This window comes from Canis lupus, chromosome 22 (genome assembly GCF_011100685.1).
Source record: "Canis lupus familiaris isolate Mischka breed German Shepherd chromosome 22, alternate assembly UU_Cfam_GSD_1.0, whole genome shotgun sequence".
Lineage (NCBI taxonomy): Eukaryota > Metazoa > Chordata > Mammalia > Carnivora > Canidae > Canis > Canis lupus.
The window spans coordinates 38,388,690-38,416,264 of record NC_049243.1 but is presented as its reverse complement, the minus strand read 5'-3'; positions in this window follow the sequence as shown (position 1 = coordinate 38,416,264).

Sequence of the window (27,575 nt, the reverse complement as noted above, 5' to 3'; positions counted from 1 at the left end):
TATCATCCATCTGGATAAATGTCTACAAACAATCTATGGAGTCCTTTTTGTGGGAATGCTTAAAATACGGGTCTCTTCTTGTATTGAAGCATTCAAGTTTGACCACATCCTTTACTTATCAGTCAGCGCCCAGAAAGAACTCAATCTCCCATGCAATAGCCTACTCCCCAATATTTATGTAATATTTTCCACGACATGACCAATATAGGCCAGCTATGTGCAATGAAATTGAGAAGCACATTTCCCTTTTTGTCTGAGAACAGCATTATTTTGTAATGTTAACAAGTTATCACTCAATTTTATTTTAAAAAAAATTGTAATTTCCTTTTTATAAACTCTAAGAAGGAACACGGTATTTAAATAAAATTTAACCAAGACACTTATTTTGAAAGTTCTAATTGTTGTAAGAATTTATTGAAGATGTAATCTCTGTTGTCAGTCTTTGATTTGATTTTCTAGGCCAACATCCAAAACTGGGTTTTCTTTCCTCTAAGTGCTTTGCTCAATGAATATAATGTGTCTAGCACTTTGTAAAAAGTAGGGCATCTTACTGATTTCTCAATATAACCTTATATATTTTATATATATGGATTACTGGGAGACAATAAAAAATCTCACAAAAATTCTTAAAATTGGGAAGCCTATAGCTGCATTCATTAACCTGTATTAGTAATACTAAGTTAATTCATTCAAAAGTCTTCATTTAAAAATGTGTACAAGGTACCTTTTTACAAATATATGTACATTTATAATTACTTTTTATTCATTATTATTAGCATTATTATTACTATTATTATTATTTTCTGTTTCTGGATGAAGATGTTCAAATATCCTAAAGGGAGGTAGTCATTTAGTCATAAAGCAAGGGATTATTCAGCTCCTACTGTGCACTAGGACTTTACAAATGCTACTGTTCCTATGTTTCTTGAATCGGGGTGAAGGAAAAATAGTCATCTCTGTCAAAAAACCACTGAATTTTAAAAGCAACTGAATTGTAATAGAAATTACAATTCCTTATAGAAAATTATCTATCTTATCATTTTGACCAACAGCAAAAGCTATATTCTAAAATTTTTCTATAAAACTAAATTTATATTAAATTCAGCCCTTCCAACTATGCAAAATATGTATGTAGTTCATATTATACACTATCATTTTAATAGTTCTGATCTGATTGTGTTTGTTTCCAAGTAGGAATTATGCTGTAGTCACTTTGTATAGCCCATTTAACTTAACAGTATGACATTTATAGAGTAGGTCTTTAATAACACTATGTTTCAGTAAAAATGAAATTATTTGTCTACCTTTCATATATTGAATTGAAAATCAGAGCAAATAAATTTGGAAACTAATAACCTCTTGGATACATTATACATTTTTTTTAATTGGTGTTCAATTTGCCAACATATAGAATAACACCCAGCGCTCATCCCATCAAGTGCCCCCTCAGTGCCCGTCACCCAGTCACCCCCAACCCCCCACCCACCCCCCTTTACTACCACCCCTTGTTTGTTTCCCAGAGTTAGGAGTCTCTCGTGCTCTGTCTTCCTCTCCAATATTTCCCACTCATTTTTTCTCCTTTCCCCTTTATTCCCTTTCAATATGATTTATATTCCCCAAATGAATGAGACCATATAATGTTTGTCCCTTCTCCGATTGACTTACTTCACTCAGCATAATACCCTCCAGTTCCATCCACGCCGAAGCAAATGGTGGGTATTTGTCGTTTCTAATGGCTGAGTAATATTCCATTGTATACATAAACCACATCTTCTTTATCCATTCATCTTTCGATGGACACTGAGGCTCCTTCCACAGTTTGGCTATTGTGGCCATTGCTGCTAGAAACATTGGGGTGCAGGTGTCCCGGTGTTTCATTGCATCTGTATCTTTGGGGTAAATCCCCAACAGTGCAATTGCTGGGTCATAGGGCAGGTCCTTTTTTAACTCTGAGGAACCTCCACACAGTTTTCCAGAGTGGCTGCAACGGTTCACATTCCTACCAACAGTGCAAGAGGGTTCCCATTTCTCCACATCCTCTCCAACATTTGTGGTTTCCTGCCTTGTTAATTTTCCTCATTCTCACTGGTGTGAGGTGGTATCTCATTGTAGTTTTGATTTGTATTTCCCTGATGGCAAGTGATGCAGAGGATTTTCTCACGTGCATGTTGGCCATGTCTATGTCTTCCTCTGTGAGATTTCTCTTCATGTCTTTGGCCCATTTCATGATTGGATTGTTTGTTTCTTTGCTGTTGAGTTTAAGAAGTTCTTTATAGATCTTGGAAACTAGCCCTTTATCTGATACGTCATTTGCAAATATCTTCTCCCAGTCTGTAGGTTGTCTTTTCCTTTTGTTGACTGTATCCTTTGCTGTGCAAAAGCTTCTTATCTTGATGAAGTCCCAATAGTTCATTTTTGCTTTTGTTTCTTTTGCCGTCGTGGATGTATCTTGCAAGAAGTTACTGTGGCCGAGTTCAAAAAGGGTGTTGCCTGTGTTCTTCTCTAGGATTTTGATGGAATCTAGTCTCACATTTAGATCTTTCATCCATTTTGAGTTTATCTTTGTGTATGGTGAAAGAGAGTGGTCTAGTTTCATTCTTCTGCATGTGGATGTCCAATTTTCCCAGCACCATTTATTGAAGAGACTGTCTTTCTTCCAATGGAGAGTCTTTCCTCCTTTATCGAATATTAGTTGACCATAAAGTTGAGGGCCCACTTCTGGATTCTCTATTCTGTTCCATTGATCTATGTGTCTGTTTTTGTGCCAGTACCACACTGTCTTGATGACCACAGCTTTGTAGTACAACCTGAAATCTGGCATTGTGATGCCCCCAGATATGTTTTTCTTTTTAAAAATTCCCCTGGCTACTCGGGGTATTTTTTCTGATTCCACACAAATCTTAAAATAATTTGTTCTAACTCTCTGAAGAAAGTCCATGGTATTTTGATAGGGATTGCATTAAACGTGTACATTGCCCTGGGTAACACTGACATTTTCACAATATTAATTCTGCCAATCCATGATCATGGAATATTTTTCCATCTCTTTGTGTCTTCCTCAATTTCTTTCAGAAGTGTTCTATAGTTTTAGGGTATAGATCCTTCACCTCTTTGGTGAGGTTTATTCCTAGGTATCTTTGCTTTTGGGTGCAATTGTAAATGGGATTGACCCTTAATTTCTCTTTCTTCAGTCTCATTGTTAGTGTATAGAAATGCCACTGACTTTCTGGGCATTGATTTTGTATCCTGCCATGCTACCGAATTGCTGTATGAGTTCTAGCAATCTTAGGGTGGAGGCTTTTAGGTTTTCTATGTAGAGTATCATGTCATTGGCGAAGAGGGAGAGTTTGACTTCTTCTTTGCCAATTTGAATGCCTTTAATGTCTTTTTGTTGTCTGATTGCTGAGGCTAGGACTTCCAGTACTATGTGAATAGCAGTGGTGAGAGTGGACATCCCTGTCTTGTTCCTGATCTTAGGGGAAGGCTCCCAGTGTTTCCCGATGGAGAATGATATTTGCTCTGGGCTTTTAGTAGATGGCTTTCAAGATGTTGAGGAATGTTCCCTCTATCCCTACACTCTGAAGAGTTTTGATCAGGAATGGATGCTATATTTTGTCAAATGCTTTCTCTGCATCTAATGAGAGGATCATATGGTTCTTGGTTTTTCTCTTGCTGATATGATGAATCACATTGATTGTTTTACGAGTGTTGACCCAGCCTTGTGTCCCGGGGATAAATCCTACTTGGTCATGGTGAATAATTTTCTTAATGTACTGTTGGATCCTATTGGCTAGTATCTTGTTTGAGAATTTTTGCATCCGTGTTCATCAGGGATATTGGTCTATAATTCTCCTTTATGGTGGGGTCTTTGTCTGGTTTTGGAATTAAGGTGATGCTGGCCTCATAGAACGAGTTTGGAAGTATCCCATCTCTTTCTGTCTTCCCGAACAGCTTTAGTAGAATAGGTACGATTTCTTCTTTAAAGTTTGAGAGAATTCCCCAGGGAAGCTATCTGGCCCTGTACTTTTGTGTCTTGGGAGGTTTTGGATGACAGCTTCAATTTCCTCCCTGGTTATTGCCCTGTTCAGATTTTCTATTTCTTCCTGTTCCAGTTTTGGTAGTTTGTGGTTTTCTAGAAATGCATCCATTTCTTCTAGATTGCCTAATTTATTGGCGTATAGCTGCTCATAATATGTTTTTAAAATCATTTGTATTTCCTTGGTGTTGGTAGTGATCTCTCCTTTCTCACTCATGATTTTATTAATTTGAGTCTTCTCTCTCTTCTTTTTAATAAGGCTGACTAATGGTTTATCTATCTTATTAATTCTTTCAAAGAACCAACTCCTGGTTTCGTTGATCTGTTCCAGAGTTCTTCTGGTCTCCACTTCATTGAGTTCTGCTTGAATCTTTATTCACTCTCTTCTTCTGCTGGGTGTAGGATCTATTTGCTATTTTTTCTCTAGCTCCTTTATGTGTAAGGTTAGCTTTTGTATTTGAGTTCTTTCCAGTTTTTGGATGGATGCTTGTATTGCAATGTATTTCCCCCTCAGGACTGCTTTTGCTGTATCCCAAAGTTTTGAACGGTTGTATCTTCATTCTCATTAGTTTTCATGAATTTTTAAATTCTTCTCTAATTTACTGGTTGACCCTTTCATCTTTTAGCAGGATGGTCCTTAACCTCCACGTGTTTGAAATTCTTCTTGTGATTTAGTTCTAATTTCAAGGCATTATGGTCTGAAAATATGCAGGGGACCATCCCAATCTTTTGGTATCAGTTAAGACCCGATTTGTGACCCAGTGTGTTGTCTATTCTGGAGAAAGTTCCATGTGCACTTGAGAAGAATGTGTATTCAGTTGTGTTTGGATGTGAAGTGCTGTAAATATCTGTGAAATCCATCTGGCCCAGTGTATCATTTAAAGCTCTCGCTTCTTTGGAGATGATGTACTTAAAAGACCTATTGAGTGTAGAAAGCGCTAGACTGAAGTCACCAAGAGTAAGTTTATTATTATCTAAGTATGTTTTAACTTTGGTTATTAATTGATTGGTATACTTGGCTGCTCCCACATTCGGGGCATATATATTGAGGATTGTTAAGTCCTCTTGTTGGATAGATCCTTTAAGTATGATATAGTGTCCCTCTTCATCTCTCACTGCAGTCTTCGGGATAAACTTTAGTTTATCTGATATAAGGATGGCTACCCTGCTTTCTTTTGAGGACCATTTGAATGGTACATGGTTCTCCAACCTTTTATTTTCAGGCTGTAGGTGTCCTTATGTCTAAAATGAGTCTCTTGTAGACAGCAAATAGATGGGTCCTGCTTTTTTATCCGGTCTGAAACACTGCGCCTTTTGTTGGGGTCATTAAGCCCGTTCACGTTCAGAGTTACTATTGACAGATATGAGTTTAGTGTCACCATGATATGTATTCAGTTCTTGTTTTTGTGGATTGTTCCACTGAACTTCTTCTTAAAGGGGAATTTTAAGAGTCCCCCTTAAAATGTCTTGTAGAGCTGGTTTGGAGGACACATATTCTTTCAGTTCCTGCCTGTCTTGGAAGCTCTTTATCTCTCCTTCCATTTTGAATGAGAGCCTTGCTGGATAAAGTATTCTTGGTTGCATGTTCTTCTCATTTAGGACCCTGGACCCTGAATATATCCTGCCAGCCCTTTTTGGCCTGTCAGGTCTCTGTGGAGAGGTCTGCTGTTACCCTAATATTCCTCCCCATAAAAGCCAGGGATTTCTTGTCTCTTGCTGCTTTAAGGATCTTCTCTTTATCTTTGGAATTTGCAAGCTTCACTATTAAATGTCGAGGTGTTGAACGGTTTTTATTGATTTTAGCAGGGGGGATCTCTCTATTTCCTGGATCTGAATGCCTGTTTCCCTTCCCAGATTAGGAAAGTTTTCAGCTATGATTTGTTCAAATACATATTCCTGGCCCTCTGGCCCTTTCGGCGCCCTTGGGAACCCCAATTAAACGTAGGTTTTTCTTCCTCAGGCTGTTGTTTATTTCCCTTAATCTATCCTCGTGGTTTTTTAATTGTTTGTCTCTTTTTTCCTCAGTTTCCCTCTTTGCCATCAACTTGTCTTCTATGTCACTCACTTGTTCTTCCACCTCGTTAACCCTCGTCCTTAGGTTGGATTGCAACTCTCATTCCATTGATTTTTAATTTCTGCCTGATTAGATCTAAATCCTGCAGTCATGAAGTCTCTTGAGTCCTTTATGCTTTTTTCTAGAGCCACCAGTAGCTGTATACAGTGCTTCTGAATTGGCTTTCTGACATTGAATTGTAATCCGGATTTTATAACTCTGTGGGAGAGAGGACTGTTTCTGATTCTTTCTTTTGAGGTGAGTTTTTCCTTCTAGTCATTTTGCTCAGTGCAGAGTGGCCAAAAACAAGTTGTATTGGGAAAAGGAGAAAAAGAGAGGAGAGAAAGAAGGAAAGAAAAGAGAAAAAGAAAAAAGAAAAAAGGAAGAAAAAAAAAGAGAAGAAAAAGAGAAAGAAAAAGAACGGAAACAAAAGCGTGGGGGAAGCAAACAGAAATCACAAAGTAAAAAAACAAACAAACAAACAAAACGCAGGGGAGTGTTTTCTGATTCTGTATACTTATGTCCCCTGAGTTCCCCTGGAATTTGTCCGTCAAGCTGGTCTTCTGGGGGAGGGGCCTGCTTGTGCTGATTTTCAGGTGTGAGCACTTGGGGGAGCTGCTCTGCCCCCTGCCTGGTGCAGGGCTCAGTGGGGGTTGTTTACCCCGTGAGGCCACAGGAGGAACAACGGCAGTGGCGGGGCCAGCTCTGGAGCCCTGGAGTCAGCCCCTGCAGTAACTCCAGAGCTCTCGGTCTGCAGGGCCTGGAGGCTCCGGGGTGGGGCCGCTGATCTGCTCAGCTGGGGCAGGAGCGTCCTCGCTGTCCTGGGCCCTCCCGGCCTCTGCCTGTCCTGGGGGGAGGCTGGATCCTGGGCTGTGTCCCGGCGCCCTGTGCTCCGGGGCCTGCGCTGTTGAATTCGCGCTCCCGCCCCGCAGCCCCCTCCGCGGAGCCGCCCCCGAGGCCCCCCCGAGCTGCTCCGGGTCCCGCCGTGCGCGCTGCAGCCCTTAGGGAGCTCGGCCGCGGGGTGTGGGGCTCTCCCGGGGCGCAGGTGTCTGTTAGTGTCCCCGGGAGCCCGAGGGCATCCCCACCCTCCTGGGTCCTGCTCCACCTCCCCGCGAGCCCCTTTCCGCCCAGGAAGGTCGGTGCAGCTCCTGCTTCTCCGGGACGGGGCTCTCCTGTCCTGGGGACAGTCGCCCCGGCCTCAGCCCGGCTCCTCGCGGGGCCCCTCCCCCTTGGAGGCCTTTTAGTTTCTTTATTTCTCCACCCCCCCCTTCTTCCTACCTTGATAGAAGCGCGAACTCTTCTCATTGTGGCATTCCAGCTGTTCTCTCTTTAAATCTCAGGCCGAATTTTTAGGTTTTCAGGATGATTTGAAAGTTATCTAGGTAATTTGGTGGGGACAGGTGACTTGGGGACCCTACTCTTCCTCCATCTTGTCCCCTCTTCCCACATTATTCTTTCTTAATTAAAAAAATTATTTTAAGTAATCTCCACACCCAATGTAGATTTCCAACTCATGACTCTGAAATCAAGAGTCACATGCGCTACTGGCTGAACCAGCCAGTCACCCTGTTTTTTTATTTATTTATTTAAAAATATTTATTTATTTTAGAGAAAGAAACAGAGAGACAGAATGTGTGAAGATGGGGAGGGGCAGTGGGATAGAGGAAGTGGATTCTGCTGAGTAAGGAGCCTATCATGGGGCTCCATCCTAGGACTCTGAGATCATAACCTGAGCCAGAAACCAAGTGTTAGCTCTTGGTTTAACCAACTGAGCCACCCAAATGCCAATCCACTCCCGGTTCTTTCCTAACTAAGCATATAGACTAAGTATAAATATATGATCAGTTTTGTCTCCTAAGAGGAAGATCTCAAGACACATGTGACTCTCATAAAATCAGAACAACTTAGAAATTTTAGTAGATCATTGTTTTATTTAATCATCTAAGGGACTCTTAGTGATGAGATGTTATCAAAATGTCAGATCTTCTCTACTTAAGATATTTATGGATAAAATTATAGTAATAAATTTACTTAAATGCCAACTATTTGGATATATCCACTATCATAAATAATAATAATCAAGGGATATATAAATGACAATAGAGAAATGCTCTCAAATATAATATTTCTTTTGGCTTAGATATAATAAAATCTGCATATCTCCTAACTACATTCAGCACAGATCATATATGTTTATAATCTCATAATGAGTTTTAAAAAGATTGGGTTTATGTGATCTGTAAATATTTTCCTGAAAAATTGTATCTCAAACAGAATGAGAATGTATAAGTGATTTTAACAACACATCTATATTGTATAAGTGTGTAAATGTGTGTGTGGGTTTGTTTAAGTATAACCTTACCCCTTCATGAGCCAATCTCTTTGGGTCACTTAATAAATCTTCTCAAAATTTTCTGTATAAATTATGTGGTTAGAACTTTTAATGACATGTACAATCTGTAAGGGGATACAGTCCATTGAAACTCTTCTATTAAATACAAATGAGTTAAAATTAGCTGCCTTGGAATATATAAAGTTACTTATCATTGGATATATTCAAACAAATACCTGGAAATTTTGTGGACATGTAGTAGAATAGAGTCAGAGAAAATGGTCTTTTGAATCAGACTGACCTCTCAATCTCCTCAAAGTAAGAACAAAATATGATTTTTAATATAATTTGTCATGGCTATGAAAAACAACCCACTTCTACATACTTACTTATAAGTGTTTCTCCATCTAATGACATTGCTCTTAGGAATCCATGTAATAATTCATTAAATTATTTATTTTGGCTGGGACACCTGGGTGGCTCAGTGGTTGAGCATCTGTCTTTGGCACAGAGTGTGATCCTGGAGTCTTGGGATCAAGTCCGCATCAGGCTCCTTAAATGGAGCCTGCTTCTCTCTGTGTGTGTGTCTCTGCCTATCTCTCTCTCTCTCTCTCTCTCTCTCTCTCTCTGCCTCTCAGGAATAAATAAATAAAATATTTTAAAAAATTATTTATTTTGGTAATAATTTTTTGTAATTGTTGTTTCTCTATGTGTTGTGATCCTTTTAAATTGACTACTCATGAAATATAAAAGCCATCATATTCTTCCTAAATCTTTGTTCAAGTTTTTACATAGCATATACTTTCAAAAAATATTATTTGTGGCAGTATGTACTGTTAAGGAAATATCGAGCAACAAGTAGATGTTTTGATGTCTTAGAAAAGTCAAATAAATGTCAATCTATACCAAACCTAGGTTATGCTATAACAATTATATGAGTATTTTATGTCATTTATATTCTGCTTCAATTTATTTCCACGCCACTTCTCAAATTTTCTATTTTTGAAATAACTTGGGAATGCACAACAATACTAGCAGTAAATCCAATTAAAATAATAGTTTTTTTCTGGCTATGTTTTTGAATTTATGGGTAGAATCATGTGGGCGTTTTTGCTAATAACAAAAGTAGAATTAATTCCAAGTATAACATCAGATTTTTTCCAAAATTATCTTAGAGACTATTAGAACCAATCAGGGCAGAGTGACATGTAATTATTGAATAGTATTGGAAAACCTGAGAGTTAAATGACAAAATGAAGACAATTCATAAAATAGTCCTGAATGAACCACTGTTACTAGAATAATTCAGGATAAAGTGTTATCAAGTTAGTGGAAAGAATTGGAAAACCTAAATTAAATGATAATTTAAAGTGGTTGAGAGGGAAATGAAAATCCGAGCTAAATCAATGTAGTGTCTTTCCTCATCTAATTGATTAACTTACAGGGGAAATAAGTCTTGCATTCTTAATCTATATCTTTCACTATTTTCCCAGATGGAAGAAAAATAAAACAATTTCCTACTTCTATATGATAATTTTTATGAAATGGTGGGTGAATTTGTAACACATCAAATGTTTTTCCCTTTCCTCTGCAATGTGGATTTGAATTGCCTAAATTAATGTGTGGGATGCTGGCATTTGACACACATGACCCAGCTTTGAAGAATAAGGACAAATCACCTCTGGAATAGTGAAAAGAAATATTGGTATTAAACTTCTGTGGAATGATCTTTTTAATATATATAAAGAAGTTATGTAAAACTTGCCAGAGAATTCAAATAAATCACAAATTTTGAAATCAATTTGCAATAAATGAGGTTTGTATTCTGTTTTTTAAAAATTTAATATCATAAGGTATGAATAGTTGTAAGTCAAAATAAGTAAAATCACATTAATGGCAATTAGATTTTTAAGCACAAATTTAAATGCAGCAGTAAAAAATACTGAATATTTAAAGTTTATTAAGGAGTCATTATAGTGTAAATGTAATTTATATCTTAACATTTACTGAAGTGTAACATTCTCAATAGGTTATCATATTTATTTGGGGATCTAAATTTCATTTGATAATTTAAAAATTAAAAATCAAAAAAAACCAACAATATAATTATTATTTATGTACGAAAAATGGTATTTGGGCAATTTGTGACAAGGATAGTCTTAAACTTTATGTACATAAAATAATATTCAATTTATCTACTACTAGTGTCTAGTGAGTGGGACATATTTGTGCCTTGACAGGATGTTAGAATGTGATAGTTGATGATTCAAATTGCTCTATAGTAATGTAAATTACCATATTATTTTAGTGGCAATTATTAATTATTCAAATTGCAGAATAAGTAAAATAAAGTATGACTTGATTTATACTATAACACTTTATAGCAATGTACTTCATTTTAAAGTAAAATAATTTGGGAAGCCCCAGTGGCCCAGCGGTTTAGGGCCACCTTCAGTCCAGGGTGTGATCCTGGAGACCCGGGATCAGCTTGAGTCCCATGTCAGGCTTCCTGCGTGGAGCCTGTGTCTGTGCCCCCCTTTCTCTCTCTGTGTCTCTCATGAATAAATAAATAAAAATATTTTAAAAACAAACAAAAAAAACAAAATAATTTTGTTGATATCTAAGTAAATCCTAAACATAGTTTTAAAAATCAAAAGATATTAAAGGACTTATAATCAAAGATGATCTCACGAATCAACAACTCAACTATTTCCTGCTTTTTATACTTCAATCTTTGCAAAAATAATTTCATCCATATTCACTACTGATATCATTTAATAAACATTTTTCTTGATTGTTTTTAATCTTATGCATTATTTGCATAGTTTTCCTGATTAGTAATGGTTAGGTCCTTCTTATCTATCCCATCTCACTCTCTCCCTACTCAATTACAGCCATATTTTGATATAACCAACAATGATTGTTTATATTGCATTGTTTATGAAAATATTTTTCAGGTTGGTTGCTGGAACCTAAAAATCAAGGTCACTTTTAGTGACACTATAACTACTGTGAGGCCTGATCAGCAGAAATTTGGATCACAAGACAGAGGAGCTAGCTGGTTAGAATTAGAACATGGAAGAAATTCAGCCAAAGATAGAAAAGCCAATGGTAGCAGTGTGTGGGTGGGTGGAGGGGTTGGAGGTTACATACAAATTGACTTCTCCCTTTCCCTCTCCTCAACTGCCTGCCTTATCTTCCATTGACTAATCTAACTTAAATCCATTTGACTAAGAAGCCTAGAACATGTAGTGGCAGGAGTCAGCCTCTTGTGGTACAAAGTAGATAAATGATGGAGACTAGATGATAGAGTAATAGACAAATGATGAGCAGAATAAATTTGCATTTTATACCACACACCCTGATATCCTTGTCACAGACATATTGATAGTGTCGTCTTGAAATTGGTTCCTTTTTTTTTCTTCTGAAAATTTCCTTTCTAAGCAGCCCTATTTATTTTATAACCTGTATGTTTTCTTCCTCATGCTGAAACAGACCTCTCATCCTGTCATTTCTCAAAACTATTCCCTTCTATTAGATACACTGTTTGCCAGATATCAGGACTTTCTTGGTTTATTCTCTCATTTGCTAAAGAATAACCTTCAACAGTTTCTTAAGAAAATGTAGTGGGCATGTCTGAGTATGCCTTATTATATCCTTATATTTGGTGGTTTGACTAGATATTAAATTGTAGCCTGGAAAAAGATTTTCCTTAAAAGTTTTAAGACAGGGATCCCTGGGTGGCGCAGCGGTTTGGCGCCTGCCTTTGGCCCAGGGCGTGATCCCGGAGACCCGGGATCGAATCCCACGTCGGGCTCCCGGTGCATGGAGCCTGCTTCTCCCTCTGCCTGTGTCTCTGCCTCCCTCCCTCTCTCTCTGTGACTATCATAAATAAATAAAAATTAAAAAAAAAAAAAGTTTTAAGACAAATTTCATTATATTGTAGTAGTTAATGTTGTAGAGAGGGAGGTGCCATCTTCATTTTTTTATGCAGCTAAGATATTTTCTTCTCACTCTCTAAAATGTTCTTATAAGAATATTTGCAATCTGAAGTTTAAAAAAATATTTTACTTTAGCAGGGGGCAGGACAATGTTGGTGGAGTAAGAAGACCCACGGTTGGCCTCATTCTACAAACATAATTAGGCAACTACCAAGTCATCCTAAATACCTAAGAAATCAACCTGGAGACTGACAGAATAAACTCCACAACTAAAGGGGGAAAAGAGACCCTACTGAAGAAGCTAGGAAGTGTTGGGACATGTTTTTTTTTTTGTTTTTTTTGTTTTGTTTTGTTTTAATATCAGTTACCTTTTTAAATTTTTTTTATTTTTTTAAATAATAAATTTATTCTTTATTGGTGTTCAATTTGCCAACATACAGAATTACACCCAGTGCTCATCCCGTCAAGTGCCCCCCTCAGTGCCCATCACCCATTCACCCCCACCCCCACCCTCCTCCCCTTCCACCACCCCTAGTTCGTTTCCCAGAGTTAGGAGTCTTAATGTTCTGTCTCCCTTTCTGATATTTCCTACCCATTTCTTCTCCCTTCCATTCTATTCCCTTTCACTATTATTTATATTCCCCAAATGAGTGAGACCATATAATGTTTGTCCCTGGCCAAGCCTTCTGACCATTAATACTCCAGGCTTTAAGCCCCACCCACTGGTTGTAAGAACTCACAAAATTGAGCCCCTTTTGTTTTCCAAGTCAATGGTTTTCAGGAAATGTTCTCTTTGTGAGTTCCCCTATGTGTTCCTCTCTGTCTCTCTCTCTCTCTCTCTTGCCCTTCTCTGCAGCCAGGGCTACCTCCCCTCTGCAGCAGCCTCAATCCATTTCTTTCTTAAAACATGTCCCATATAAATGAGACAAAAACAAAAGGGGCTCAATTTTGTGAGTTCTTACAACCAGTGGGTGGGGCTTAAAGCCTGGAGTATTAACGGTCAGAAGGCTTGGCCAGGGTAGAGTCCAGATGATATGCACTGCTCCTGGAGAGAAGGGATGAAAACCACCCAGAGGCAGGTAGCATGGAAACAGCAATCTGAGGAACACCTGGGGCACACAGAGGGGATATTTTTCACACTTCTTGGAGCATATCCCTGAGAAGCAACATTCACAGAGACATCTCTCCAGGAACTAAGAAGCTGGCCAGTGCCATTTCTCTCCCTCTCCCCTCAGCATAAACACAGAGCCACCTTCAGTAAGCAGTACAACACCAACACTGGCTGCCTAACTCGCTTACACCAAGTAACAACACCCCTGCATTCTGTTGGAACTACCCTTCTCAGTCCTGCATGTCTTGTCCCAGCATGGAGAGACCCCTTCCCCCAGAAGACCAGCACAGACCCCTGCCCATACCATATCCACTGATCAGAGAGTTTTGTTGGCTTTAGTTCCAGTGGAGTTGGAGTCAGGTCTCATTTCACAAACAGACCAGAGCACGCCTGGTTAAAACTCACCACATTCAGGCCAGGGACCAAATACAGCCCACAACAGGCAAGGAGAGCCTCTCCAGATGATTAGCCTGTAGGATAAAGTAGCCAGAACACAACAGCTGAACCCACAGAGCACACATTGGAAATACTCTCTGAAGTGCCAGATCCTGGACACTATATTACCTCTTCTTTATAAAGCCATTACTCTCAAGAACAGGAAACATAATGGACTTTTCTAACACACAGAAGATACAGAATTAGACTTAGGTGAAGAAGGCAGTAAATGAGATTAGAAATACTCTTGATGCAATGAACAGCAGGCTGGAAGAAGCAGAGGAATGAATTAATGACCTAGAAGACAAAGTAATGAAAAGGAATGAAGTTCCACAAAAGAGTAAGAATTATGCAAAACAACAATAGACTTAGGGAACTCAGTGACTCTATCAATTGTAATAACATTTGTATTATAGGCATCTTTCATTCCTATAACTGTACATTCATTTCTTTTCTTCTTTTTTAGAATCTCTCCAAAGACTTGCCTGCCTCATGTAGCCAACCAAGGACTCAATATACTTGAAGTTCAATTAGGGCTCAATATACTTGAAGTCCCACCTTGTAAACTGAAGCCTAATAAAATTCTTGGTTGCCAACAAGACTATGTGAACTAATTTCCAGTTTATATTTTATAAAATTAACTCTTTTCAAACATCTTTGTACCTCAACTGAAACAAAGTGATGACAGATCCATTACAGGGTAGAAGCCAGTGAGTAAACCGCCTTTGGTAATTTTGTAATGGACTGATTTTGTTTCTGGAATATGTTTAATTTCTTAGCGTGCTCTTTTCTCTACCTGTTTCTTTTTTATTCTTGTTTGATAGATGAGCTGATTCTCTGATATATTTTGAATTTTTCTTCTGATTTTTGCATTGGCTCTGGTTTTGACATCTTTTTTTCTTTTTTAGTTGTGATTCCCCAATAAATCAATTTGTAAGCAAATAAATAAGCCAGGTTCTCATGACTAAGTCAAAAATATAATAGGAAGGATGACTAAATATTTGATGTATTAAAGAAGATAATATTTTTTAAGAAGTGCTTGACACTTGGTAAACATTATTTGTTCTTCCAATTGAAATAAGACACTAGAAGTTAGGTGGAAAAATAAAATCAGAAAAGAGGTAGAGAACGTAGAAGTATTTCAACTTTAAATAGATTGGTCAATAAAGGACTGATGAGAAGTATGAAATAGAAGTAAAACACTTCAGGAGGCTAACTAAAAACATGGAAGGGATTCTAAATAAAGATCCTAGATGATAAAGGGAAATTGGGCTTCCTAATGCTTGGCATGTGGCTGGTATGGAATTTGCAAAGGGCAGAGTATTATAAGGTCCAAAGAGTAAACAGAGTCTCAGATATATTTTGATAAATTTTCCTTTAATTTATAATGTACAAATAAGAAATAACAAGATTTTTCACACTTGAAACTACATCATATACCAAGAAAATCTGAATTAGTCTTGAACTGTTTAAATAAACATTAGTAATTTTATTATGCAAAAAATATGTCCAACTATAACCAAAATCCCAGTCATAGTAATTTTCAATAGGAGGCCAAAATTGAGTCTTTGAAAAATATTTGTTGTGCTTCAAATACCATTCATGCATTCAATAAGTATTTATTGAATACCTATTTTTAATAAGTATTTAATGAAGACTAGGGATGAAGCAAGGAAAAGAAATAAAGAATGAAAGAAAAGAAAGAAAGAAAGAAAGAAAGAAAGAAAGAAAGAAAGAAAGAAAGAAAGAAAGAAAGACAAGCAAACAAACAACCAATGTCCTGCCTTCTTAATGTTAATATTCTAGGAAAAAAGACAACTATGATCAAATAAATTTATAATAATTACAGAAAATGCACTGTAGAGAAGTAAAGCAATGTAAGGGAATAGAAAATAAAGAGAGGATGGTATTTTGGATTCGAGTTATCTTAGAGGGACTGTTAGGCAATCTAACATGAGTTTCTAGAATATGCCCAAAAGCATCAGTGTTACAAACTTATTTCTCATTCATGTTGAGTCCAAAGAGGTATTCTCTACTGAGAAGCAGCATTCCATTAGCTGTACAAGTGTAATGGCTTTTCTACCTCTGGCTCTGCTTCCCTTTATGGTCTGGACATAATTATATTCAGTGGTGCAAGGAAGCAAATATATGATTCAAAGTGGAATGATTTTTTGTTTGTTTGTTTGTTTTCAATAGGTGATTCCTTGCGGGTAATACACATTACTCACAGTCACATTCTGTTGGTGGGAACTCACTCACACAGCCACTTGCAACTGCAGTGTAGGCTAGAATTGTCTAGCTCTGTCCCAAAGAAGGAAAAGCAGGCTTGGGGGTAGATGAACACTTTCTACCATATCTTAGCACAGACCTAAATGCATGGAGAGAGTACACCTCATACCCACTCACAAGAGAATAACTCCAAATGAAGGACAAGGTGGCCATAGCAGATGACACAGAAGAATCAGCATCTTCTCTATATGATAAAGAGATCAGGTAAGACTTGACTTTTTTTCTCCAATTGTGATGATTACGTGAGTAATTGAGTAGTAGAATAATATCTATGTTTTAAAGGGATCACTCTAATATGTTTTGAGAAGAATTTCTGTGAAAGAGAAAAACTGGAAAGATATGATCCAATGACAATTGATGTAATCCAGGAGGGAAGTTTATCAGAAGCTTCCCTAGAACTTCCTCAGCTCTTACAAAAAAAAAAAAAAAAAAATTCCTTGATTATCTCATCTAAAAATGGTAAGATTGAGCATCCTCCCTGGGTTGTTATTCTCTGATGTTAAAACAGAAATAAATGAAGAAACACTGACAATAGAAAGTGTTGCATTGAGAGATTAATTCTAATAAATTATTTTATGAAGAAGATTTTGCATTGCTTGAAGATATTTCCTATTTACCAAGGAGATGCAAATTTTGGACTTAAAAACATACCCAATCAATATGATTTACATACTCTAAATTTCTTCATTTCATTTTAAAATACACATGTGCACCACTTAAATTCTTGTTGACAGCTGAAACTCTTCCTGCTTTTATTTATTTATTTATTTATTTATTTATTTATGATAGTCACAGAGAGAGAGAGAGAGGCAGAGACATAGGCAGAGGGAGAAGCAGGCTCCATGCACCGGGAGCCTGATGTGGGATTCGATCCCGGGTCTCCAGGATCGCGCCCTGGGCCACAAGCAGGCACTAAACCGCTGCGCCACCCAGGGATCCCTCTTCCTGCTTTTACATATAGCTGAATAATGATGGCCTTGGGGACTGATGTCAATTGTGACTTTCTTAGAACATCAACATGTTGGGGAGACCACTTTGTGTGACAAATCCCTACAGAAAAAGGCACTTATTTCAGTTGTAAATTCTGCCAAAATTCAAATTTGTTTCTGCCTTCTCAATTTTGGGTAGCATAAGGATATTTCAAGGTTAGTTATCCACTACAAGTAGTGAGGCAGATTTTTATTACCTGTGTTAGGCAATCAAATTGCTAAAGATCACACATAGCATTCCTTTCTGAATTTACCAGAAATATTATAAATTATACTTATCTCCTTAGTCCAATTCTTTATATGGGTACCATCAATGGATATTAATGACAAGGTAGTCACGCATGCAAATTTTTAGTTTTGTGTATTGTTATCTTGAAGCAGGACCATCAAAAAGAGCTTTGAAGTAAGTAGATCTATTTTATTGTTAATATATTAGACTTAAATTTCTCATGGCTAGAAGATAATTTCTGGAATTAATTGAATATGTCTTGACTAAAGGAAGAGCTTTCTGGAGCTGACTCACAAAGATGTATTTGGTCAAAATCAGTGAATCACAAACACCAGCAGAATGAATAAAAAGGAAGTTGGTTAGACGACTGTAAAAAATTATCCTAAATCCGTGCCTAAAATACACCTGAAAGAATCAATATTTTTCTTATTTTTTCCTAATCCAATTACACATGCCTTTAAATCATGATGGCTACAATGCAATATTCTGGTTGAGGGTAGTAAATTCATTTTTTTAAAGAAAGAATCTGGCTAACAGAGGTTGGTTTGGTAGGAATTTAAAGGAATAAACTGCAAATTACATTATCCAGTTAGTTTTATATTTCCACTGAAATAAATCTTGTTCTCAATTCCCGGTGCAGCAGATAATTTCAATGTTGTGTTAAATATGTAGCAGCTGGAGGTTGCCAAATGAATGCGTTGAATGAGTATATTTTAGTGAAGTGTGTACTATCTTTTTTGACATGCATGTAATGATAACACATTTTCTGGCAGCTGGATTCCCTAGGGCAAAATGAAACTGTAATAGGAGATAAAACAGCCTGCTTATGTAATGACCATAAAATAGTATGTATATATTTCACAAATATGTCTCAATTGGACGAGTGACATTAGCTGAGGTCATATTTTACAATTCATATCAGTCAAACATTCTTCAATATCCTGAGTAGAATTATAAATACTAAAATAAATGTATATAACTGAATTCAGCCCTTGTAATCAAAATCTCAAATTTTACTTAACTGTCAAGCTGTCTTAGCAAAGCATTTTTTAAGTGAAAACATAAGATGATTTTAGTAATTTTAATTTTCCCAACCACAAAGACATAAACAAAGTTATATAGAGTTTGGTGGAATTTTTTTTCTTTTATTTATAATCTGATCTTGAATAAATGAGGAATTTTTGTACTAAAATACTAATTAAAAATGATAGCCTACCCCTTCCTTCACACAAACACACAAAACGCCTACAGTCAGCTCATGATTTTGAATAGTAATTTTGATTCGTAAAGACTATAATACTTATTAAATGTATACTTTTAAGTATATTTGTATCTATCATCTGTTTTTCTATGTTTATCCATCATGACTTCCTTTAATCTGCATCAGTGTAATCTGTACTTTACACTGATTTTTAATATTTGAAGATGTTTAGTTATACTATAGAATAAGAGTAAAATATCAGATACATGAATAAAATATCAGATACATGAAATTCATAAGATTTGCTGGTATACATAATGAATATTTAAATAATGAATATTTTTAAATATCAGATTTAAAAATAGTGGTAGAGCTTAAAAAATGCTTTAAGTATGGGTCCTAACATCTGAGACATTATAGAAATAGGTAAAAATGCATTAAATAGTTGATAAAAGGTTTAAGGAGAATATGCTTAATTCTAAGAGAAATAATAATAAAGAGGAAGTTTAACCTTTATGTGGATTGTGAAATGAAATAAGAAAGCAAGAAAACCAAAGGCAAATAAAATTGCCATGGAAGTATTAACAGTCAGGCATAGAACTTGTATTGGAGGAGAATAAATAATAAAAAAGGGTGATGTTTTGAGAAATAATAACTTGAGTTTTTAATCTCTCTGGGACACATCTGGTTATTTATATCTTTCATATTTATTTATTAAAAAATTTCTAGTTATAAAGATTTACTATGTATTAGCATATTATTGTACACAGTATTTTACTAAATATTTGAATATTTTTTGTATTTGTGACTATATTAATTTCCCATTTCTAACTTGATAGTTTCATCATTTCTCTGGTTTTCATGTTCAATCTTATTGGAAATTTCTTTCCTATTAAAATATTTTTAAAAATAATTTCTTATATTTTAAAATGTATTTTGCTTTCTCTAATTCTTACCTAATTTGTCCTTTATGTATGTAATACCTTCTTTCTATGGAACTAATATTCATTTCATTATAATAGCTTCAGTTGTTCAGTGATTATTTTATTTGACTTTGTTTTTTGTTATTAATGATAATATTTTATGACTTTAAACACTTGCCTCTGAGTACTGTTGTTAGCTTTCTGTTTGCTTTTCAGGGATCTATCAACCTTAAATCAAACAAAAATTTGGGATAATTTAATTAAACAATGATGAGTTTATTCAGGAATAACAATGGAATTGAAATTTGGGGCAAGCAAACTGTAATAAGCATAGGCTAATCCAAAGAGCCAAAGGGAAGGACAGCTTTTATTAGGTTTGAGGAGGAGATTGGGAAGGGTTGCTTTGAACATAAGTAGTTCATTGGGAGAGAATGAGAATTTGAGATTGTAGAGGTTTCTCACTGGCTGCAAGTGGTAGGAAGTTACTGAGGTATGTGGAAATCTTCTCTGGTGATGTAAGGTGAGATAAATGGTACATGTGTGAGACCTCTCTCTTCATGGCATCCTGACTCCATCTGAAATCAGATTTTCTATATTCATTTTTTATAATATATAAACTCTTGACTGATGCAAAAGTTATTTAGGGAATTATCTTTACAATTGTATTATTTTAGAGAAATAACTTAAAATTTTAATATTAAGTAGATTTGCATTGTGATCAGATGGCATGGTTATAATATTTCTACCTGTTGAACCAAATACAAAATTATTTTAAAATGTCAAGTGCCATAAGTATGTATAATTTGTAGTATTCAAATTTTATCATGTTCTCTCATTATCAATTGATCTAGTAAAGATTGTTTTATTTGCTTATTTCCTAGAATTTGTTTTATTGAATATATTTTGAACCATCTGTCCAAATTTATAAAAGCTTGGATTTCTTACATGCATTATAAATGATGCTCTTTCCTATAATCCTTATTATTACATTTAAATCTGTTTTTTTGAATTATCTTTTTTATTGAAATTACTACTCTATTAATTTTTCCACAACTAAAAATGTACATCATATTTTGATTTTATTTTCACCATTAAAAAAAATCTTTGTTGGGGCACCTAGGTGGCTCAATGGTTGAGCATCTGCCTTCAGCTCAGGGTGTGATTCTCAGGTCCTGGGATCAAGTCCCAAATCAGGCTCCTCACAGGCAGCCTGCTTCGCCCTCTGACTATGTCTCACCCTTTCTGTGTCTCTCATGAATAAATAAATATTTTTAAAAATCTTTGTCAATTTTTGGTTGTTTATCATTTAATCCTACTATTTATAATTATCATTAACTATCATATTTGATCTTAGTTATTTGTGTTACTTCTCATTTAGTGCTATATTCTTCAGTATATTAAACTACATATAAATTGATTTGAGTATGAGTTACATCAACCGTAAAATGGATTTATATTGTATATATCATCTGCTAGTTTTAAGGAATTGATGCTTAAGGTATTATTAAAAATTAAAACAATGAAAAGAATGTTAAATTTTTCAGTTGGTTCCACTATTTTGAAAAATCATTTTTCTAATTTTGAAAAGTCATTCTTTCAACATCAGTGAATTAATGTATTACATATAATGTAAAAATAGTCCAGTGTCATTGTTTTTTTCATAATAAATTAATTTTTTATTGGTGTTCAATTTACCAACATACAGAATAACACCCAGTGATCATCCCGTTAAGTGCCCCCCTCAGTGCCCGTCACCCAGTCACCCCCACCCCCACCCTCCTCCCCTTCCACCACCCCTAGTTCGTTTCCCAGAGTGAGGAGACTTCTATGTTCTGTCTCCCTTTCTGATATTTCCCACACATTTCTTCTCCCTTCCCTTATATTCCCTTTCACTATTATTTATATTCCCCAAATGAATGAGACCATATAATGTTTGTCCTCCGATTGACTTACTTCACTCAGCATAATACCCTCCAGTTCCATCCACGTCGAAGCAAATGGTGGGTATTTGTCGTTTCTAATGGCTGAGTAATATTCCATTGTATACATAGACCACATCTTCTTTATCCATTCATCTTTTGATGGACACCGAGGCTCCTTCCACAGTTTGGCTATTGTGGACATTGCTGCTATAAACATCGGGGTGCAGGTGTCCCGGGGTTTCATTGCATCTGTATCTTTGGGGTAAATCCCCAACAGTGCAATTGCTGGGTCGTAGGGCAGGTCCATTTTTAACTCTTTGAGGAAGCTCCAACAGTTTTCCAGAGTGGCAGCACCAGTTCACATTCCCACCAACAGTGTAAGAGGGTTCCCATTTCTCCGCATCCTCTCCAACATTTGTGGTTTCCTGCCTTGTTAATTTTCCCCATTCTCACTGGTATGAGGTGGAATCTCATTGTGGTTTTCATTTGTATTTCCCTGATGGCAAGTGATGCAGAGCATTTTCTCATGTGCGTGTTGGCCATGTCTATGTCTTCCTCTGTGAGATTTCTGTTCATGTCTTTGGCCCATTTCATGATTGAATTGTTTGTTTCTTTGGTGTTGAGTTTAATAAGTTCTTTATAGATCTTGGAAACTAGCCCTTTATCTGATATGTCATTTGCAAATATCTTCTCCCATTCTGTAGGTTGTCTTTGAGTTTTGTTGACTGTATCCTTTGCTGTGCAAAAGCTTCTTATCTTGATGAAGTCCCAGTAGTTCAGTTTTGCTTTTGTTTCTTTTGCCTTCGTGGATGTATCTTGCAAGAAGTTACTGTGGCTGAGTTTAAAAAGGGTGTTGCCTGTGTTCTCCTCTAGGATTTTGATGGAATCTAGTCTCACATTTAGATCTTTCATCCATTTTGAATTTATCTTTCTGTATGGTGCAAGAGAGTGGTCTAGTTTCATTCTTCTGCATGTGGATGTCCAATTTTCCCAGCACCACTTATTGAAGAGACTGTCTTTCTTCCAATGGAGAGTCTTTCCTCCTTTATCGAATATTAGTTGACCATAAAGTTCAGGGTCCACTTCTGGGTTCTCTATTCTGTTCCATTGATCTATGTGTCTGTTTTTGTGCCAGTACCACACTGTCTTGATGACCACAGCTTTGTAGTACAACCTGAAATCTGGCATTGTGATGCCCCCAGATATGTTTTTCTTTTTTAAAATTCCCCTGGCTATTCGGGGTATTTTTTCTGATTCCACACAAATCTTAAAATAATTTGTTCTAACTCTCTGAAGAAAGCCCATGGTATTTTGATAGGGATTGCATTAAACGTGTAAATTGCCCTGGGTAACACTGACATTTTCACAATATTAATTCTGCCAATCCATGATCATGGAATATTTTTCCATCTCTTTGTGTCTTCCTCAATTTCTTTCAGAAGTGTTCTATAGTTTTAGGGTATAGATCCTTCACCTCTTTGGTGAGGTTTATTCCTAGGTATCTTTGCTTTTGGGTGCAATTGTAAATGGGATTGACCCTTAATTTCTCTTTCTTCAGTCTCATTGTTAGTGTATAGAAGTGCCACTGATTTCTGGACATTGATTTTGTGTCCTGCCATGCTACCGAATTGCTGTATGAGTTCTAGCAATCTTGGGGTGGAGACTTTTGGGTTTTCTATGTAGAGTATCATGTCATCGGCGAAGAGGGAGAGTTTGACTTCTTCTTTACCGATTTGAATGCCTTTAATGTCTTTTTGTTGTCTGATTGCTGAGGCTAGGACTTCCAGTACTATGTTGAATAGCAGTGGTGAGAGTGGACATCCCTGTCTTGTTCCTGATCTTAGGGGAAAGGCTCCTAGTGCTTCCCCATTGAGAATGATACTTGCTGTGGGCTTTTTGTAGATGGCTTTTAAGATGTTGAGGAATGTTCCCTCTATCCCTACACTCTGAAGAGTTTTGATCAGGAATGGATGCTATATTTTGTCAAATGCTTTCTCTGCATCTAATGAGAGGATCATATGGTTCTTGGTTTTTCTCTTGCTGATATGATGAATCACATTGATTGTTTTATGAGTGTTGAACCAGCCTTGTGTCCCGGGGATAAATCCTACTTGGTCACGGTGAATAATTTTCTTAATGTACTGTTGGATCCTATTGGCTAGTATCTTGTTGAGAATTTTTGCATCCATGTTCATCAGGGATATTGGTCTATAATTCTCCTTTTTGGTGGGGTCTTTGTCTGGTTTTGGAATTAAGGTGATGCTGGCCTCATAGAACGAATGTGGAAGTACTCCATCGCTTTCTGTCTTTCCAAACAGCTTTAGTAGAATAGGTATGTTTCCTTCTTTAAACGTTTGATAGAATTCTCCTGGGAAGCCATCTGGCCCTGGACTCTTGTGTCTTGGGAGGTTTTGGATGACTGCTTCAATTTCCTCCCTGTTTATTGGCCTGTTCAGGTTTTTGATTTCTTCCTGTTCCAGTTTTGGTAGTTTGTGGCTTTCCAGGAATGCGTCCATTTCTTCTAGATTGCCTAATTTATTGGCATATAGCTGTTCATAATGTTTTTAAAATCATTTGTATTTCCTTGGTGTTGGTAGTGATCTCTCCTTTCTCATTCATGATTTCATTAATTTGAGTCTTGTCTCTCTTCTTTTTAATAAGGCTGGCTAATGGTTTATCTATCTTAGTAATTCTTTCAAAGACCCAACTCCTGGTTTTGTTGATCTGTTCCAGAGTTCTTCTGGTCTCTATTTCGTTGAGTTCTGCTCGAATCTTTATTAGCTCTCTTCTTCTGCTGGGTGTAGGATCTATTTGCTGTTTTTTTCTCTAGCTCCTTTATGTGTAAGGTTAGTTTTTGTATTTGAGTTCTTTCCAGTTTTTGAATGGATGCTTGTATTGCGATGTATTTCCCCCTTAGGACTGCTTTTGCTGTATCCCAAAGATTTTGAACGGTTGTATCTTCATTCTCATTAGTTTCCATGAATCTTTTTAATTCTTCCTGAGTTTCCTGGTTGACCCTTTCATCTTTTAGCAGGATGGTCCTTAACCTCCACGTGTTTGAGGTCCTTCCAAACTTCTTGTGATTTAGTTCTAATTTCAAGGCATTATGGTCTGAGAAAATGCACGGGATGATCCCAATGTTTTGGTATCGGTTCAGAACTGATTTGTGACCCAGTATGTGGTCTATTCTGGAGAAAGTTCCATGTGTACTTCAGAAGAATGTGTATTCATTTAAGTTTGGATGGAAAGTTTTGTAGATATCTGTGAAATCCATCCGGTCCAGTGTATCATTTAAAGCTCTCGTTTTTTTGGAGATGTTGGGCTTAGAAGACCTATCGAGTATAGAAAGAGCTAGATTGAAGTCACCAGGTATAAGTGTATTATTATCGAAGTATGTCTTAACTTTGGTTATTAATTGGTTTAGATTTATGGCAGCTCCCACATTCGGGGCATATATATTGAGCATTGTTAAGTCCTCTTGTTGGATAGATCCTTTAAGTATGGTATAGTGTCCCTCTTCATCTCTCACTACAGTCTTCGGGGTAAATTTTAGTTTATCTGATATAAGGATGGCTACCCTGCTTTCTTTTGAGGACCATTTGAATGGTACATGGTCCTCCAACCTTTTATTTTCAGGCTATAGGTGTCTTTCTGTCTAAAAAGAGTCTCTTGTAGACAGCAAATAGATGGGTCCTGCTTTTTTATCCGGTCTGAAACCCTACGCCTTTTGTTGGGGTCATTAAGCCCGTTCACGTTCAGAGTTACTATTGACAGATATGAGTTTAGTGTCACTATGATATCTATTCAGTCCTTGTTTTTGTGGATTGTTCCACTGAACTTCTTCTTAAAGGGGAATTTTAAGAGTCCCCTTAAAATGTCTTGCAGAGCTGGTTTGGAGGTCACATATTCTTTTAGTTGCTGCCTGTCTTGGAAGCTCTTTATCTCTCCTTCCATTTTGAATGAAAGCCTTGCTGGATAAAGTATTCTTGGTTGCATGTTCTTCTCATTTAGGACCCTGAATATATCCTGCCAGCCCTTTCTGGCCTGACAGGTCTCTGTGGAGAGGTCTGCTGTTACCCTAATACTCCTCCCCATAAAAGCCAGGTATTTCTTGTCTTTTGCTGCTTTAAGGATCTTCTCTTTATCTTTGGAATTTGCAAGCTTAACTATTAAATGTCAAGGTGTTGAACGGTTTTTATTGATTTTAGCAGGGGATCTCTCTATTTCCTGGATCTGAATGCTTGTTTCCCTTCCCAGATTAGGAAAGTTTTCAGCTATGATTTGTTCAAATACATATTCTGGCCCTCTGGCCCTTTCGGCGCCCTTGGGAACCCCAATTAAATGTAGGTTTTTCTTCGTCAGGCTGTCGTTTATTTCCCTTAATCTATCTTCATGGTCTTTTATTTATTTCTTTTTTTCTTCATAGTCTTTTAATTGTTTGTCTCTTTTTCCTCAGTTTCCCTCTTTGCCATCAACTTGTCTTCTATGTCACTCACTTGTTCTTCCACCTCGTTAACCCTCGTCCTTAGGTTGGATTGCATCTCATTCCATTGATTTTTAATTTCTGCCTGATTAGCTCTAAATTCTGCAGTCATGAAGTCTCTTGAGTCCTTTATGCTTTTTTCTAGAGCCACCAGTAGCTGTATAGTGCTTCTGAATTGGCTTTCTGACATTGAATTGTAATCCGGATTTTATAACCCTGTGGGAGAGAGGACTGTTTCTGATTCTTTCTTTTGAGGTGAGTTTTTCCTTCTAGTCATTTTGCTCAGTGCAGAGTGGCCAAAAACAAGTTGTATTGGGAAAAGGAGAAAAAGAGAGGAGAGAAAGAAGGAAAGAAAAGAGAAAAAGAAAAAAGGAAGAAAAAAGAAAAAAAAAGAGAAGAAAAAGAGAAAGAAAAAGAACGGAAACAAAAGCGTGGGGGAAGCAAACAGAAGTCAAAAAGCAAAAACAAACAAACAAAGAACCACAGGGGAGTGTCTTCTGATTCTGTGTACTTTAAGTCCCTTGACTTCCCCTGGAACTTGTCCGTCTAGCTGGTCTTCTGGGGGAGGGGCCTGTTGTGCTGATTTTCAGGTGTGAGCACTTGGGGGAGCTGCTCTGCCCCCTGCCTGGTGCAGGGCTCAGGGGGGGTTGTTTACCCCGTGAGGCCACAGGAGGAACAACCCCACTGGCGGGGCCAGCCCTGGAGCCCTGGAGTCAGCCCCTGCAGTAACTCCAGAGCTCTCTGTCTGCAGGGCCTGGAGGCTCCGGGGCGGGGCCGCTGATCTGCTCAGCTGGGGCAGGAGCGTCCTTGCTGTCCTGGGCCCTCCCGGCCTCTGCCTGTCCCGGGGGAGGCCGGATCCTGGGCTGTGTCCCCGCGCCCTGTGCTCCGGGGCCTGCGCTGTTGGATTCGCCCTCCCGCCCCGCAGCCCCCTCCGCGGAGCCCCCCCCGAGCCCCCCCAGCTGCTCCCGCCCCGCAGCCCCCTCCGCGGAGCCGCCCCCGAGCCCCCCGAGCTGCTCCCGCCCCGCAGCCCCCTCCGCGAGGCGCCCCCCGAGCCCCCCGAGCTGCCCCCGCCCCGCAGCCCCCTCCGCGGAGCCGCCCCCGAGCCCCCCCCGAGCTGCTCCCGCCCCGCAGCCCCTTCCGCGGAGCCGCCCCCGAGCCCCCCCCGAGCCGCTCCCGCCCCGCAGCCCCCTCCGCGGAGCCGCCCCCGAGCCCCCCCCGAGCTGCTCCCGCCCCGCAGCCCCCTCCGCGGAGCCGCCCCCGAGCCCCCCGAGCTGCTCCCGCCCCGCAGCCCCCTCCGCGGAGCCGCCCCCGAGCCCTCCGAGCTGCTCCCGCCCCGCAGCCCCCTCCGCGGAGCCGCCCCCGAGCCCCCCGAGCTGCCCCCGCCCCGCAGCCCCCTCCGCGGAGCCGCCCCCGAGCCCCCCCAGCTGCTCCCGCCCCGCAGCCCCCTCCGCGGAGCCGCCCCCGAGCCCCCCCGAGCTGCTCCCGCCCCGCAGCCCCCTCCGCGGAGCCCCCCCGAGCGCCCCCGAGCTGCTCCGGGTCCCGCCGTGCGCGCTGCAGCCCTTAGGGAGCTCGGTCGGGGTGTGGGGCTCTCCCGGGGCGCAGGTGTCTGTTAGTGTCCCCGGGAGCCCGAG